Source organism: Gopherus flavomarginatus, chromosome 14 (assembly GCF_025201925.1).
Source record: "Gopherus flavomarginatus isolate rGopFla2 chromosome 14, rGopFla2.mat.asm, whole genome shotgun sequence".
Lineage (NCBI taxonomy): Eukaryota > Metazoa > Chordata > Testudines > Testudinidae > Gopherus > Gopherus flavomarginatus.
In genome coordinates this window covers 40,859,594-40,877,316 of record NC_066630.1, presented here as the reverse complement: position 1 = coordinate 40,877,316, position 17,723 = coordinate 40,859,594, and positions in this window count along the sequence as shown.

The following is a 17,723-nucleotide window of genomic DNA, read 5'->3' as shown; positions in this document are numbered from 1 at the left end:
AAAGGCCAAGCTAGTAGCATGTGCAGTCCAACTCTGATGTGAAAAGCAAAGGTCTCTGAACTGCAGCCAAGGAGCCATGTCCCTGGGCGCCGAAGGCCCTAGTCAGTCTTTGAAAATGGTTATTTTTAGGGATCTGTAAAAGGCCTTTAAGAAAGCACAACGTCTTCTTCCTCCCTGACCTTTTCTTTCTCCTCTCTCCCACTCCTCATGCAAAGCACAGCAGATCACCACGATGTACATAGCTCGAAATGGGAGATCCCAGTCTGCCCCACCAGCCCAGATGTGTGTGTGTGTGTGTGTGTGTGTGTGTTGCATCTCAACCCTGTTACTCTGACACTGTGTAATAAAGATTAGTTATAACCTCTCTCCATCCCGTCTCTCCCGCCCCTCTTATTGTGACCAGAGCTGATGACGACACGTGACAACTGTTTGTTTTTTGGTTTTATTTTTCATTTTGTACAGAGAAAAATTTCCTTTAAAAAAATGTCTTTTGACTGAAGTAACTTTTCTGGTGCTGTTGTTAACTTGTTCCTTTTTTTAATTTATTTCCCCCTGTGCTCCTGTCTCTCCCCCTCCGCTACCCTTTCCTCACCCTCTCTTTTTCTTTTCTTTTTCGGACAATTATCCTGTTCCCCACCCCGCCCTTGATTTAAATAGTCACTGCTACAAGTAACGAATGCACTGTGAAGATTCCAGTATTAATAAAAGTTGTACTGTAATTAATACCAGGGACTCACATGTGTGTTTTTGTGTCTCACCTATTCTTTCGCCTGTCCTCCTTCCTCGCGTCCTGCTGAGGTGGCTGATTCTTGTTAGCGAACAGGAGACAATGTGTCACTTGATCTGGACATGCTTCATTGGGGTGATTGTTCTTTTTGAAGGCTTGCCAGCAAATTGGTTCTAGCCTAGGGTAGTGCCTGAACCGTAGCTGGGATGGTATTACCAAACAAGTGTCTCATTTTGCTAGTGTTGAGTGGTTAAGTGATGGGAAACCAGGGGTTAAAAAATTCTAAAATTTAATTATGGTCAATTCATGCAAGAGTTGCCTTCCAAAGCTTAAAAGACACAATTAGCATTATTTTTATTTTTGTATTTTTACCTGCTGCAATATTCTAGTGTAAAACTTTTGAGGCCTTTTCGTTTTTTGATGACTTCTCTGAACTGAGACACCAAAAACATTGTGGGACATCAATTGGTTTGGACGCGTAACTGTCACGGAGTCCCCGGGCGATGCTCTGGAACTGCTCCCCACCAAGCCATTCAGGACTTTGGGGAGCCTCCTCTCCCTTGGAGCAGACTTGTTCAGGGCAAGAAGCTCACATGGCTTCACCTCCTGGGTCTCTCCTTGGAGCATTCAGCATCCTCTGCCCCTCCGTGCGCTTCCCACAGCGAGCCCACCCCAGCAGGGTCCTGGGGAAGCCACAGGGTCCTGCACCCCCACTTTGCAGTCAGACGTGACTCTCAGCCAGCCAGTAAAACAGGTTTATTCGATGACAGGAACAGGCTCTAAAACAGAGCTTGTAGGTACAGCGAACAGGACCCCTCGGCCGGGTCCATTCTGGGGGACAGTGAGCCAGACCCCCACATCTGCACTACATTTCTCGTCCCCAGCCAGCTCCAGACTAACAACCCCCTCCAGCCCCTCCTTTCTGCTCAGCCCCTTTCCCGGGCCAGGAGGTCACCTGATCTCTTTGTCTCCAACACCTTCAGCTGGCACCTTTGCAGAGGAGGGGCCCAGGCCATCAGTTGCTAGGAGACAGAGTGCTAGGAATTTAGGTGCACTGGCCTTTTGCTCTGCCAGATACTTAAGAACTGCCATGGGGACACTGAGGCACCAAGACAGTATTCAGAGAAAACATTAAGAACATTCCCAGTTCATCACAGTAACTACTGGCAGATTTGCTCATATCCTAGTCTATCAGGAGCTGCCACTCTCCTATCTGAATTGGCATGATGATTAAGGCATAGTCCACACAATCCGTAACTACTTATTCCTGGGCCTGCCCCTCTTCTAGTTCCATTATGGCACTTCTTCTTTCTCCTCGTTTCTCACCCGGGGCCACTGGGTTCTTTGGCTCTCGCCTTCTTGGCCTCAATTTTTTAATGTGATAATCTCAATGCCGAGGAGTGCTCAGCGTCAAAACGGAGGTGAAATGCACCACGCTCATGCCATGGATATGGTCAAAACAGAGACAAGCCTATTTGCTGAACTGAAGGCTCTTCACAAAGATATGTGGCTGACAGGCTAGATGAGGGCCTAATGCCCATTGTCCCTGTTGCAGGTTGGGGCTAACACACTGGCCAGGCGATGTGGGTGGGGGTCCCAGCACTGGAATAATAGGGTGATGCTGCGGATCAGGCTAGAGGAGAAGGATTTTGGAGGCCTGTGTTGCACACAGCAGCTTTGGCAGGTCAGGGATGGGGAATGCTGTCAGAACTAGGGTGAGGCAGGTCAGCAGTGAGATGCATGGAGAAAGCCGAGACTGGCGTGCCCCTGCACCCACTGCCACCTCTCAGAAGAGAAGCGCAGTTCACAGAGGGAGTGTAAAGAACCCAGCCTGCTTGCCCTGGAGAGCCACCACCTCCCTGCCTGGTGCTCCCGCGGAGCTGGGTCTCTCTGCACAGGTCAATAGACATGCAGCATGTCACAGCTTGTGACAGTTTCAGTTCAGCTGCTCGGTGAATTTCAGGCCTGAAATGGGAAACTCTGGTCTCTTCCCAGGTAAAATCCCCCTTCACCTCTCCAGCTATGCGTGCCAGGGCCTTGCTATGATTCCTCATGGAGAGGCAGCAGCAGCAGCTTTGACAGCATCCTCACCAGGGGAGCAGGCCCTCCTGGGGAGATTGTGGGACCCTTCTTCCTCAGGGAGGCCTCCAGGCTGATGAATCACCAAACACAATGGACCAAACAGCCCAGACCCAGGTGCCCAGTAAAAGGGGGGGTCGTGCAAATAACTGGGTGCCCCCATCTTTTAGGAGGTTGGTCTATGTCTCTCAGTGATTTCCCTACACACCACCGGGGGGGAGGGGTGTACACCCCCCCCTGAATTTCCCCAACACTCCCCCCAGTTTTGTTGAGCTAGTTACATACCAATTCAGTGACCGTTTGGAAATCTGAATTTAAACTGAAACATTAATACACACCTTAAAAGCTTATACAGTGTATGATAAAATATGTGTATCTGAAAAAGTAGAATAGATTTGAAAAGTTTGAACATAGACTAGCTTCCTTGCTTCCTTATACAGCTGTTTTTTATGATGTCAGTGCATTCATTTTGGTGGTGTTGGCCAACCTAATAATTTCAAATGATGATTTGTAAGCAAAGTCTAAATGAGCTCTCCCTGACAGCTAGTAATGAGCTGGGGCTGCGGAGAAAGGCTTCAGGGCCAGATTATATTTACATTCACACCTAATCTACCTAGGTATCCAGCAAACAGAGCTGTGTTGTCCAAGTGATAGATTTTGGCTGGGGTTGGGTTACAAACCACTTGAATGTGGGGGCTGGGGGATGACATGTTGTTCTTATTGTATGAGTAAAGGGCAGTAGAACTGTAGCCTGTGATGATTTGAAGATATCAAGAGAGAGGGTGGGGACCTGTCCCTCTCCACTGTTTAAAGACAGAGCTGATTAGGCTCCATAGAGAGTCTTTTGTTCTGTTAAGTGACCACTGCAGCTGAAATCACTGATAATCAGGTCTAAGTGTTTAGTCCTGCAGTGGGGACAGTGCTCCTGTGGGGACAGTGTTTTTGTGTAAGAGACAGCCCAGACTGCACTAGCAGCGAGGTTCCCTCACTGACAGCTCAGCTGAAATCACTGAGAGCTGGTGGAACCTCAAAAGACCAACTTGCAGAGGTCACAGTGGCATGTGGCAGCCGAAGGTTACTGTGCAGGGCCATTGGCAACAGAGTGGTGGAGTGAACAGTGGCACAACAAACAGCTATGGCCAGAGCGAACAGTGAGCAGCTGGAGAAACGAGCAAGGTGCCTTCTTGTCCCCCACCTGGAAGGTGTACTCACGTGAAAGCACCTCTGAACTCTGAGTCTCCACTAACCAAGGACAACAGCGGTGAGTGGAGTGCGGCGGAGGGAAAAGCAAGGGGCATGTTAAATAAACATTTGTTTGTTGGACTATATTTTAGTGACTTTTGAGAGTGCTAGATTTGTGACTGGGAATGGAAACTTATATAAATATGTTTCCTAGTAGGCCAAGATTTTTAAAATGCATTATTTGCCAAGGTTGTTATCTCACATTGTTGCTATCTTGGGAGGTCATTATATTGGGGAGTTTCTGTACTAAACATTTTTATTATTATAATTAATTTTTACATTAGAATGATCATATTGGGTCAGACCAATGGTCCATATAGCCCAGTACCCTGTCTTACAACAGTGGTCAAGGCCAGGTGCTTCAGAGGGAATGAACAGAACAGGTAATCATCAAGTGACCATCCCCTGTTGCCAATTCCCAGCTTCTGGCAAACAGGCTAAGGACACTCAGGCCATGGCTACACTAGAGAGTTGCAGCGCTGGTGAGGGGGTTACAGCGCTGCAACTTAGGATGTGGCCACACTTGCAAAGCACGGCCAGCGCTGCAACTCCCTGGTTGCAGCGCTGGCTGTACACGCGGTCGAGCCTCGGGTGTAGGGATTCCAGCGCTGGTGATCCAGCGCCGGTCAGCAAGTGTGGACGCCCACCAGCGCTTTTATTGACCTCCGGGGTAGAAGGAAGTATCCCAGAATTCCTGTCCACAACAAACCAGAAGAAAGGGAGAGCTCGGAGTTCAGCCAAACTGCTTATTTAAAAAACAAACACAGCTCCTGTTTGCTGAGCGAGCGGAGGCAGGCAGGGGAATTACTTTGGAATGTTCACAGCTGTTTGCTTGAAGAGAGAAACAGCACTCTCACACGGCAGAGGGGGAGGGGGAAGTCCGTGTTCAGCAGTTGCTTATCTGGTCTGACGGGTATTTAGAAGTACATAATTTGCATTTAGTGAATGAGAGAGGAGTGGGGGAAGGGAGTTAGAACTTTTAAAATGATTGAAGGTAGGCACTGTGTGTCTTCCAGTCCTTAGAACTTGCAAGGCAGGGAGCTGAGAAAAGTGTCAACTCCAAAAATCCATTCTGTCTGTCTCCTCCACGCTCCCTGTCACATTCCACCCCACTCCCCTCTTTTGAAAAGCACATTGCAGCCACTTGAATGCTGGGATAGCTGCCCACAATGCACCACTCCCAACAGCGCTGCAAGTGCTGCAAATGTGGCCACACTGCAGCGCTGGTAGCTGTCAGTGTGGCCACACTGCAGTGCTGGCCCTACACAGCTGTAACTACCAGCGCTGCAAAACTGTAAGTGTAGACATGGCCTCAGAGCATGGTATTGCATCTCTCCCCATCCTGGCTAATAGCCACAGATGAACCTGTTCTCCAGGAATTTACCTAGTTCTTTTTATAATCCTGTTATAGTTTTGGTCTTCACAGCATCCCCTAGCAAAGAGTTCCCTGGGTTGACTTTATATTGTGTGAAGAAGTACTTCCTTTTGTTTTTTTAAAACCTGCTGCCTATTAATTTCATTGGGTGACTGCTAGTTCTTCTACGTGAAGGATTAAATAAAATTTCCTTATTCACTTTCTTCGTACCAGTCAAGATTTTGTAGACCTCTATCATATCCCCATTAGTCATCTCTTTTCTAAGCTGAAAATTCCCAGTCATTTTAATCTCTCCTCTTGTTTCATACCCCTGATTATTTTAGTTGCCCATTTCTGTACCTTTTCCAATTCCAATATATATATTTTTAGGATGGGTGACCAGATCTGCACACACTATTCAAGGTGTGCACGTACCATGGATTTATATGGAGGCAATATGATATTTTCTGTCTTATTATCTATCCCTTTCTTAATGATTCCCAACATTGTTTGCTTTTGTGACTGCTGCTGCACATTGAGTGGATGTTTTCAGAGAACTATCCACAATGACTCCAAGATCTCTTTCATGAGTGTTAACAGCTAATTCAGATGCCATCATTTTGTATGTATAGTTGAGATTGCTTTCCCATGTGCATTACTTTGCATTTATCAACATTGAATTTAATTTGCCATTTTGTTGCCCAGTCAGCCAGTTTTGTGAGATCCCTTTGTAGCTCTTCGCAGTCTGCCTGGGACTTGACTATCTTGAATAGTTTTGTAACATCTGCAGATTTTGCCACCTCACTGTTTACCCATTTTTCCAGATGAATATGTTGAACAGTACTGGTCCCAGTACTGACCCCTCAAGGATACCACTATTTATCTCTCTCCATTCTGAAAACTGATAATTTATTCCTACCCTTTGTTTCCCATCTTTTAACCAGTTACTGATCCATGAGAGGACTGCCCTCTTATCCCATGATGGCTTACTTTTCAAAAGTCAATTTAAATTAAATATATTTTTTTAATTATTTTTTTTTTTTAGAAATCTAGATCTGTTATGTGTTTTGGTGTAACTTGCATTTTCCTTATGTTAAATTTGCATAATCCTAACAAAACATTTACTTTATTCATATCTCTTTTATATATCTCATTGGACCTGACACCCCCCCTGTAAATTTGAACACCCCCCCAATTTCAATTCCTGGGGAAACCACTGATCTTGCTATGGCTGCAGGCTAAGCCAGGATGAGGGCAGAAGCAGGATTCTCCCCACACTTGCTCTGAAGAGGTAAATGTAGATTGAGAAAGGGGCTAATTAACCCAGCAGGGCACAGCTGGGGAAGCAGGTAGTTCAGCAAGGCCCCGTGGGAGGGCCGGAGCCCAGGAGCTTGGCAGCTGAGGGGGTTGCTGGGAAGGCTGCAGTCACTCCCCGGGGGGAGGGTTTGGAGGCTGCAGAGGCACCCTGGGAAGAGGGCGTTAGGAGCCTGGCAAGCCTCGAGTGCCAGGCATTAAGGAACGGGCTCAGGGAAAGACAGTGAGAGTCCAGAGGGAACAGACCTTGGCTGCTGCCTGAAGGGTCCCTGAGTCAGATCCAGAGCAGAGGGTGGGCCCAGGTTCCCTGTCCGTTGCTGAGGGGGTGGCACCTGGGGCAGTGAATGGGCGGTCTGCCTAGGGCTGCAGAAACAAGCCTTTGGTGTCACAGAAGGGGAAAACACATAGCTGCAGACTCAGAGAGAGCGCTGGAGAGCCAGCCTGCAACCGCGGGAAGGTGCGTGGACCTCGCGAAGCGAATCCCCAGAGCTGCCAGGAGGAGACGCCAGCCTAGCGGTGAGTCAAGCCCCAGTGTCCACCTACATCTCCAGGCAGGCCTCTGAACCACCCCATGAACCACGACAAACTTCCCGTCAGACTGCTGCCCTGTGCTCAGGCAGGCCGGGAAGTTCACTGGTTTCTTAAAGAGACCCAGCCGGGTCACCGACCGCACCCTCAGCTGCTCTGGGAAAAGGCCAGTACGCCTTTGGGGGTGGGAGGGTGCAAGGACCCAGCCGCTCAGCCCTCCAGTAACAAACCAGGTGAGGCACAGCTGGCGTTCGTGAGCAGCCCCGCAAGAACAGGCTGTGTCGCCCCACACGTACAACGAGCCTATCGATAAGCCGCAGCCCCATTCTCGAGCAGAACCATACCCTAATAAGCCAATGGGTGTGCATGCGGTGGGGCAGCAGAATAGAGTGCAGTAAAGAACCCAGTCTCAGTTCTAGGTGGCCATTACAAACCATAGAGAGCAAAACACTGAATTGTAAAATAGAGAAATGACCCACCCTAGTTCCTCTCTCTCTCACGCACCTTAATTCTCCATCCTGCTTTCGCTTCTTCCTTGTCCTTCGCTGCTGCCCATGTGTGGCTGCAGCCCAGCAGGCTGCATGTGCCACCTTCCAGGCCAGGCTCACCCAGGGGCGCAGCGTCGGAGTGAGAGATGAGGCGGCTTGGTCACACGTTCACAGTGGCTCTCAGCTCGCCATTGAAGTCAATGGCACTATGACAAGTCATACTTGCTTTGCCAGAGCCCTCTGACCTCCTGCAGAACACAGACCAGAATGTCGCTCAGTGCCTAGTCCTGCCGCTAGCCCCTGGCTTTCAGCTGAGCTAGAGCCAACCCTTCAGCATCACAGCAACGTCGGGCTGGATGGGCCCGCGAGAGGGCTTCTAGGCCAGCCCCCTGCGCAAAGGCAGGCCCATTAAACCTAGACCTGCCCTGAGAGGTGTTTGTCCAACCTGGTCTTCAAACCCTCCAGCGGCGGAGATTCCACACCCAACCTTGGACACCTGTTCCAGAGCTTAGTTACCCTTCGCATTAGAAAGTTTTTCTACTGTCTGTGCTGCAATAGGGAGCAGGGTGAATTGACCTGGGAATGTCGTTTAGTTTTAATGGGTCTGTCTGCATGGGGGATGGGCGAGCAGGGGATGACTTTAGGTGAGGAACTGTAACTAAGTCAGGAAGGGGAGTGGGGTGAGTTAAGACCATTGCCTGGGAACCTGGACAAAGCGATGGGGGAGAGATCCTGCTGGAGGGGTATTTTTGGTTTCAGTTTTGGGCTGGCTGGGCAGAGGCAGGGAACCCCAAGTCTGGGGTCTAAGATTCTTGCCCCCCAGAGGGACCTGGCTGAGGGGTTCTGGTTGTACCTACCAGCCCTGCTTGGAATTGTGTTCCTGTCATCTAATAAACCTTCTGTTTTCCTGGCTGGCTGAGAGCCACGGTAAATCGCAGGAAGTGGGAGGTACAGGGCCCTGACTTCCCCACACTCTGTGACAATATTGAACCTCCATCTCCCTTGCTGCAGATTAAGCTCACTACTTCATGTCTATCTTCTGTAGACCTGGAAAACAATGGCTCACTGGCCTCTTTGTAAAAGCCCTTACCAGAGTGTTATCCGGTCCCCACCCTCAGTTATCTTTTCTCAACACTAGACATGCCCAGGTCTTGGCCCCGTTTCTCGCAGGTCAGGTTTTCTAAACCTTTGCTCATTTTTCTGGCTCTCCTCTGAACACGCTCTAGTCTGGCCACAGCTTTCTTAAAATGTGCATCGGTGCTGCAGCCCCTCCGTCCTTCCTTGTGGACCTTGTCTAGCAAAGTTGAGGGCGTCACTCTCCACCAGCACAGCAATACCACCGCCAGACCCTGCGGCACAGATAGCTCTGCGGCGGTTTTGTCACTGGGTCGCTGCAGCTGCTCTGGATAAGCTACACAGGGTGGAGGGATAAGTACCCAGGCCCCATCTGTGCTGCAGCCTCCACTGTTGCTAGCCCTGGTGGAGAATTACAGCAGTTGATACAGCCTGTGCGTAGGTAACATGGTGACTCAGGCCTCAGGGCCTGGAGCAGAACCATCTCTGGGCACAGCCAGCCCATTGTAGGTTGCCTGATTGGTTAGGCCATGTGATTGGCTGGAGGAGGCAGCAGACTGACTCTTAAGCAGGCAGTTCAACACCTGGTCAAAGCATCTGGCCTGGCTAGGACCATGCCTGTGCCCACCTCACCCGCCGTGCCTCACTCCAGGTAACCAGCTCTGACCCTGGGCTCTGGCCTCTGACTCTGTCCCTGGGCTTCTATTCCTGGCCACTGAGTCCTGCTCCAGTCTCTAGCCCTGACTCCTGCTCCAACCACCCATGTCTCGGTCACATGACAGGGAGTTACTGCTGTTTTTCGCATGAGGCTGTGGGAAGTAAAGCTGGGATTGGCCGTCAGCCCACAACCTGACATTTGAGGACTCTGTCCAGACTTGTTCAGTTGCTAGGAGCTGCCATGGACTGCTTGTTCAAATGCTGGCTGGTGGGAGAGGCCTGGGGAGGAGAGGTAGTTGAGGCTGGGCATCTAGAATTGGGTTTTTCCAGGACCTGGCTGAAGATCCTGGGCTGGATGCTCAGGACACCAGAGACTTGTCCATCCAGGAAAGCGGCACTGAGACCAGGGCTGGGAGCATAGGACCCAGAAGCTTCTGAAGAGGACGTCTGACCTGGGCTCTGTCATAAGACTTTCCAGGGCTTGAAAAGGTGAAGAGGGCACCTCTAGATGAATACTACAGGAGTTCACTTGTGGGGTTTGTTAGGATAAATATTTAGGCCTGTCTGCAAAGGCCTACACTTTAAGAATTTAGGTGTATTCTTATCACTTAGCTAGTCATAGAGGTATAAAAGAAAGAATCAAAATCACTGTCTGTCTGTGTAATGGCCTTCTCTTACTGTGACAGTCTGAGGCCTGGTTCTTCGGCTAAGCAGCAGAGGCAGCCATAAGCTGGGAAGTGTATGGTCACATCCTCACATTCTAAACTAGTCACATTGAAATAAGGTGCTATTGGGCTGTTAGGAATACAGTCCTGTCCTGATATTCCTGTCACCTCCAGAGACAGAGAAGAGCCTAGAAGATGTAAAAGGAAACTTAAGTTTGATAACATCCTGTCTGACAAGAACTCACTTATCAATAGCTAGGATGTGAAATCCTCATTTCTGTATTGTTCTATCCCCGTAGTTTCCACTTCCCTATTGTTTGTCTGTATAATCTGTCTGGTTCTGTGATTGTTTCTGGCTGCTGTATAACTCATTTTATTGGGCGTAAACCAATTAAGGTGGTGGGATATAATTGGTTAAATAATCATGTTACAGTATGTTAAGATTGATTCAATCATTTTACTGAAATTGGTTAAGGTCTAGCTAAGCAGAACTCAAGTTTTACTGCATAGTCTGCAGTCAATCAGGAAGTAAGGGGGAATGGGAACAGGGACTGGGGATGGGGGTGGGGGAATTGGGATCATGTTTTGCTAAAGGGGGAATGGGAACAGGGGATGGGAACAGGAACAGGGACACAGGCAAGGCTCTGTGGTGTCAGAGCTGGGAAGGGGGACACTGAGGAAGGAAACTGGAATCATGTTTGCTGGAAGTTCACCCCAATAAACATTGAATTGTTTGTGCCTTTGGACTTCGGGTATTGTTGCTCTCTGTTCATGCGAGAAGGACCAGGAAAGCGAGAGGGTGAAGGTATAAGCTCCCTAACAAGGTTAGTTGTAACTGATACAGCCAGTGTGTTAGCCAAGCCTGGTGGGGATGTGGTGACAGGGTTTTCCTGGAGCGGCTTTCAAGGAGCACTTTCCGGATTCCTCAGCAGTCACTTGACTCCAGGGCCAGGGTCTTTGCAAAAGGGAGCGGAGTGAGGGGCATGACACAAGAGCAGGTTGCAGAGTTGGGGGCAGTAGCAGTTTTCCTCCAGTCTTGGGTACAGGAAACCTGGGGTTGTGACACAGAGCATGCAGAAAACGTTCCTTTGCTCTGATAAACCCAGCCACACAAGAGCTGCCTTGACTATCTTTCTTTGTCTGTGTGAGCCCTGAAGGAACACCCTGAGGAGCGCACAGCAGCCAGAGTAACTCAGTTCGGAGGCTGCTAATGTGTAACCTCCAAGATCCCTGGTTCGGTGCTTGGCATCAATAGCCTTGTGAACCTCCCTTAGCCAAAGGAAGGCTCTTGTTGTGACAGCAGCTGCACCCTTTCCTGGGGGAGCTGCGGAGAGTGACTGCTTCTGAGTAGGTGTCACGCTTCTGGGGGCACAATCCAGGCCAGCAACCCTGGGTGCCTAGCAATGCTCTGCTGCTGTAGCTCCTAGCCCAGACTGCCGGGTGTCTGTGTGCTAGACAGCCCTGGGTCAGCAGCATGGCTACAGCCCCATGCTGGCTGCCACCAGCAGGGTGTCCCCAGCACACTCCCAGGCCTGAATTCCCCAAACGGTGTGCAGTGTCTAGCCCTCACCTGGGCACTCAGGGAAATAATGGGGTTGGTTCCTTCTTAAGGAGACAAAAGCACATTACAGCTTGTTAACGTAACTGAGGTAAATACCCCTTTCCTGTCAAACCCAGCACTGATCTGGTTTGGTACAGATGTTGTACCAAAATATACTGAGGATAAAGTGAGTTCCAGTATCAGAATTGAAGCCAGAAAGAGTTAGACGTAAAACAAACCAAAATACACTTTCTACTGATTAAGACTTAACAAACTACAGTCTTGTTCAAGGCAGCTTTCTTATCAATCCTCCTTCTTCCCAGCCATGGCTGACTCTCCTTCATCGGGACCTTCCACAGAGGAACAAGGGGCTGGCTCCCTTTGGCTTGCTAGGTGAAGGATCGTGGCCTAGGCAGGTTTCTCACCTAGCATCAATATTCAGGGATTTCAGCCCTCCCCCTTAGTTGAAGGGCCCTTCTTTTTCAGCTTGAGAGAGCTCTGATCCCTTGTGTCTGGCTAGTGAGGGTGCCAAAGATGGCTTTGGTCTTTGCCTAGGTCTGCCCAAGTTCAATGACCTGGTTTCAGTGGACGGCCATTGTTTTGATTCCACCAGATGAGTGAATAGCAGTGACATGCCCTCCTCTTTGGGAGACACTGGCTCACCCTTTGTTTGCAAAGCTTAATATCAACATGTAGCCATGAGGCCAGATCAACCACCAAGAGCGACATTTGATGTTGATATTAATCCCCAGTGTGTCATAGGCTGGCAGAACACACCTCCCTCGCCATGCTTTTATAATACAGTAACGTTGTGTCCAATCCGCTGAATCAACTGCTCGTCACTTAAGGTTCAGCACCCCTCACCCCATCTTTATAGAGCAGTAAACCTTTGCAATGTAAAAAACCAGACCAAACTTCTGGCTCTCGCTCGAGTGTAGCTGCCATGCTGACCCCTCCCCCATGTGATAGCTTTGTTTACCTAATATGTAAATAGACCTTTGTTGTCTCTGCCTGATGACCGCACTGGCTAGGGAAGCAAATACACGTGCTTTTGTCTAGGGCACAGCTGTTTAGCCACTTCCCCTGGCATGCCTGGTATAAACACACTTTAGTCATAATTCCAGCATACAGCCCCCAACTCCTAATACCCTTGTGTGCATACAGCATGCAAGAACAGTAAGGATCGGGGAGGCATTACATGACACCTATTAGCTACAGAGTGTGACATCAGTGAATTGGGGCAGGCTGAACTGGTCAAGCCAGCTGAATCTCACCTCCTGATGTCAGTGAGCTCCTGGCCCTATGGCACCTCCGTGCTGTTAGGCTCATGGTGGGGAAGAAGCCGGCTGGATGAAAGGCAGGAAGCAGCTGCTAGATAGTCCTACAGAAAGTGTGAGCACTTTTGCTTCCCAGAGCAGTGCCCTTGTTGGTCTCATGCACCTAGAGCTCCAGCCTGACTGTTCTCTTTCCTTGCAAGATGGCTGTGGCTGAGGAAGGGTAGAAAAACCGCGCACGCCTGCGAATTTACCATCGTTTTAGTTAGAAATCAGTTGTATTTTATCTTTATTTTTCTTGTAACCATGTCTGTCTTGTATGCTCATTACTGTGACTCACTTAAAATCTCCCTCTTTCTAGTTAATAAACTCATTTTATCTAATCCAGTGTGTTTGAATTGAAGTGCTGAGAAATGCCATTTGGGTAACAACATGTGTGCACAGCATTTCTACTAATCAAACACCAGACTTTGTACAGGCTTGTACTATCCAGGGGAGGGCTGGGGGGTAAAGGAAACGAACCATGCTGCAAAAGGCTGGTTTGTACAAAGGTCTGCCAGATGCTCAGCCCAGCAGCTATGGTTCCCGCATTTATTGTCAACAGTCAAACTAGAAATTAAAAAAATATATATTCCCCCTTTCCGGTTTGCAATGCAAACACTGCAGCTAGTGCCTAGAATGTGCCTAAAATCTGACTAGTCTGTTTTCTCTGGGGAGGCCAAGAGAAATTGTACAAAGGAATTAACAGCCTCACTGGTGAAAAATGAATCCGATTGTTAAATCTCTCCTGCTAATAATGGGCGATGTCAACCACGGAGATGGGGGAACTTGCATTATTTGCATACATTAGGTTTTAGGTGCTGTAATTCCATTGGCTGCGCCTGAGCCAATCCTGACTCATCCCCGTGCAATGGGGAGCAGGACTGGCCTGGTCCTTTTAAACCTGCGATAGACTCTTTAACCGCAGATATTTCTAGCCAGTGTTACATTTTGGACTTATTCCAACAGCTTCTGCTGCCCAGCAGATGGCACCATGATGCTGCAGACCCCCAACCTTGTTGTGGTCACTTAGGGCAGGGGGTAGGGTGTCCCCACTCGGGGGGGGGGTCTCTCTGCACGGGACACTTCCCTGACTCACTGATCACCGCATACAGTTCAAAGCAAATACAAATGATTAAACAGCAACTAATTAAAAAATAAGGAGAAAATGGCAAAGGAAAACCCATCACCCATGGAAACATGGTGGGTGGCAGAGCCCAGCCTAGCCAGGGATGTGCTAGGCGCAAAGCAGCCGAGCAGGGCGCGTGGCTCCTAGGCTTTGCCTTGTCCAGCTCCAGAGCCCCTCCTTGCACAGCTGAAACAGGGCCTCCAGCATCACAGCACATGCTTGGCTTCCCACAGCAAACTGGGAGAACCAGGCGACTCTGCTGTGGCAGCGGACTATGAGCCGAGCCGTGGACTTGCCCAGGCAAACCCTACACGGGCTGGGGACGACATGGCCTCCTGGGGCAACCCGGCTACAGGAACAAGATCAGTATGGAGTCTGCCAGAGGCCAGGGCTAAGTACTGAGGCTCCAACGCATGGCTCCAGCTTGCCCTCGTGTCACACCAAGCTAGGGCCCCTCTGAAACCGGATTGATCCTCTTCCTCCAGCTCTCCCAGCCTCCTGCAGTGGCCAGGCACAGGCCTGTGAGCTCTGAGCGCACTGCTGTACTCCTGGCTCTGCCTTGGCTTCGCTGTGGTTCCCATCTGTGAAACAGGGATGATACTACTAACCCAGCTGCCAGGGGGGCTAAGCAGATCCAGTCATTTGTACCAGTAAAGTGCTTTGCGACCCTCTTATGGGAGGAACTATTGAGGGGCATATTATTGTCCCTGGAGTGGGACCCTGCGTCTGTTGCTGGCAGCTTGGAGCCCCCAGCTCTAAGAGGGCTGGTGATACAGCACACGGCAGCACTGACTTCCAGTGCTGGGCATATGAAAGGGGGCTGTTGGCCCCTTGCTAACACTCAATGGGGTGTTCTGGTTGCTAGCTCCCAGTACCAAAAGGAAGGGGAAGGGTCGGGGGGAGCAGGGTAGTACCAGCCAGAGAGAACCAGAGAAGCAGCCCAGGGAGCAGGTCAGTGCTGGGAGCAGAGCCACAGATGTAGCCCGGAGAGCTAACCTGTGCTGGGAGCAGAGCTGCAGCAACCAGAGCCAGGGGAGGCCAGAGAAGCAGCCCAGGGAGCTGGAGGCAGAGCAGCAGCAGCAGTGCTGAGACAGGATGGAGCTGGAGCTGGGGAATTCTGGAGCCGGGTGCAGTGAGCAGCTGGGGAGGACGAGGGGGACCCTGTACAGCAGGCCCAGCACAGGCCAGACTTGGAGGGGGATTGTAACCCCAACAGAGCAGGGGCGATGCTGGGAAGAAGAGTCCTGTCACCTAGAGCCTGAGGGCGTGTGGCCACCACCAGAGCAAGTGCCCAACCCACAGCATCCCTGCAGCACAGCTAGGGCCTGGGCAGGGGCCTGGGATGTGTGAGGAACAGACTGAACTTCCCTTACGTTCCAGAGATGCTGGGTGTGACATCCCCATGACACAGAGCGGGGTGATGGGTTTTCCTTTGCCATTTTCTCCTTATTTTTTAATTAGTTGCTGTTTAATCATTTGTATTTGCTTTGAACTGTATGCGGTGATCAGTGGGTCAGGGAAGTGTCCCGTGCAGAGAGACCCCCCCCCCAGAGTGGGGACACCCTACCCCCTGCCCTAAGTGACCACAACAAGGTTGGGGGTCGAGCCCCCCAGGAACCCTGGGCCCAGCCGTGTTGGGATTACGAGGCCTCTGCTGGACAGGAGGGCGGAAGGGGAGCCCTCGCGGTCAGGCAGCCTCTGGGTAAAGGGAGTGGGAGCAAGGAATCGGAGCCTTTCGCCAGCCCAGTTCATCGGGGTCGTGGCTAAGCCAGGGAAGTTCCCCACCATAGTGGGCCCACCCCCCATTCACACATACACGCGCTGGGTCAAGCAGCCAGAGCCCCAGTGGGCAGCTGCATAGCACTGGCTGGGGCTTGCTCTGCTGCAGGCGCCTGTACTGCCCCCAAGAGAGGAACCTGGAGCAAAGCAACCGGAACCCACGCTGGCCTGAGCTGGCTGCCTGCAGCGGCGGTTAGCGCAGGGCTGGGGCTCTTCTGCCCAGCGCTCAAGTGCCAGGCTATGAAGGCTGGTGAGAGGGTTCTGGGCCTGAGCATGCCCCAGCCGCTCTCACTCCAGGCACAGTATTGCACACTCAGGTGAGTTGAGTGGGAGCTTCTTTAAACCCCTCAGCCCCTGGAGTCCCGTGATTAACCAAGAAGCTCTGCTTTCACCAGTAGCAAGGGACCTTGCTAACCCTCCCAGGTGTGGGGGGAAAGCCAGAAAACATCAACCTTACAGGTTCAAAACGCAGAAGACAAATCAGAAGCACCTAAAATGTATTATTATTTTTCAAACTCTCCTGGTTTTAAGCCAATCCTGTGATTTTGGGGGGGGCTGGTGACAATACTGAAGCGGTTCTCAAGCTGGGTCAGGAATCCAAAGTGAGTTTAATGGGGTGACCAGGGCTGGCGTTAGACTTGCTGGGATCTGGGGCTGAAGCCCGAGCGCTGTAGCCCTGGATGGTGGGGCTCAGGTTACAGGCCTCCTGACTGGGGATGAAGCCCTTGGGCCCCCCTACCCAGGGCATGGGGCTCAGGTGGGCTCAGGCTTCGATTCCCCCATCCCGGGGTTGTGTAGTTGTTGTTGTTGTTGTGGTGGGGGGGTCACAGTGCAGTGAAGTTTGAGACCCCCTGCAATACTGAATGCCTTGTTATTAAACATCACGCATCAACTGCCTCCATCTCTCTTGTTAGGAGTGGGGCATTTAATTCAATCCTGGGGCAGGCCGTGACACTGACTAGAAATGGGCCAGGCTAGTCTTGTGCTGGGGGGGTGAAGTAAAGGCGCCGGTAGCTGCATAACGGTCTGCGTGTCTGTCAGCAGCGCATCTCTTCCTGGCGCCAGGCCACTCCCTGTCAGTAAATAAACTTTGCTACACACTGGAGGGGATGCCCTGTCCTTGGCAGGCACGCTGGCCGAGCCGGCCCACCGTGGGCACCTGGCTGGCCTGGAGCAAAGTGCTCTGTGTTATATAAGGAGACCTCTGTGGGCGGGTTTGTGCACTCTCTGCACACAGGAGCAGCTTTGTGTGAGGGGTGCGGGAACGTGCTGGGTCAGGCTGGTGTGAGCAAGGCTGCTAACTGGGCTGTTGGGGGGATGGGACCGAGCCCTAGGGGGCTGCACAGGCAGAGAAGGGGTGGCATGTGTGCAGGCGGAGGGGGATGCATGGAGTGTCACAGTGATTTTGGATTCTGCCTCCCTCCCTCTGTCCCCAGAGCCCTTCCTCACCCTGTCATCCTGGAGCTAAAGTAAGAACGGCCATACCAAGTCAGACCAAAGGTCCATCCAGCCCAGTATCCTATCTGCCGACAGTGGCCAATGCCAGGTGCCCCAGAGGGCATGAACCTAACAGACAATGACAAAGTGATCTCTCTCCTGCCATCCATCTCCACCCTCTGACAAACACAGGCTAGGGACACCATTCCTTACCCCTCTTGGCTAATAGCCATTAATGGACTTAACCACCATGAATTTATCCAGTTCCCTTTTAAACGCTGTTATAGTCCAGTCTTCACAACTTCCTCAGGCAAGGAGTTCCATAGAGTTAAATATGCGCTGCATGAAGAAGAACTTCCTTTTATTTGTTTTAAACCTGCTGCCCATTAATTTCATT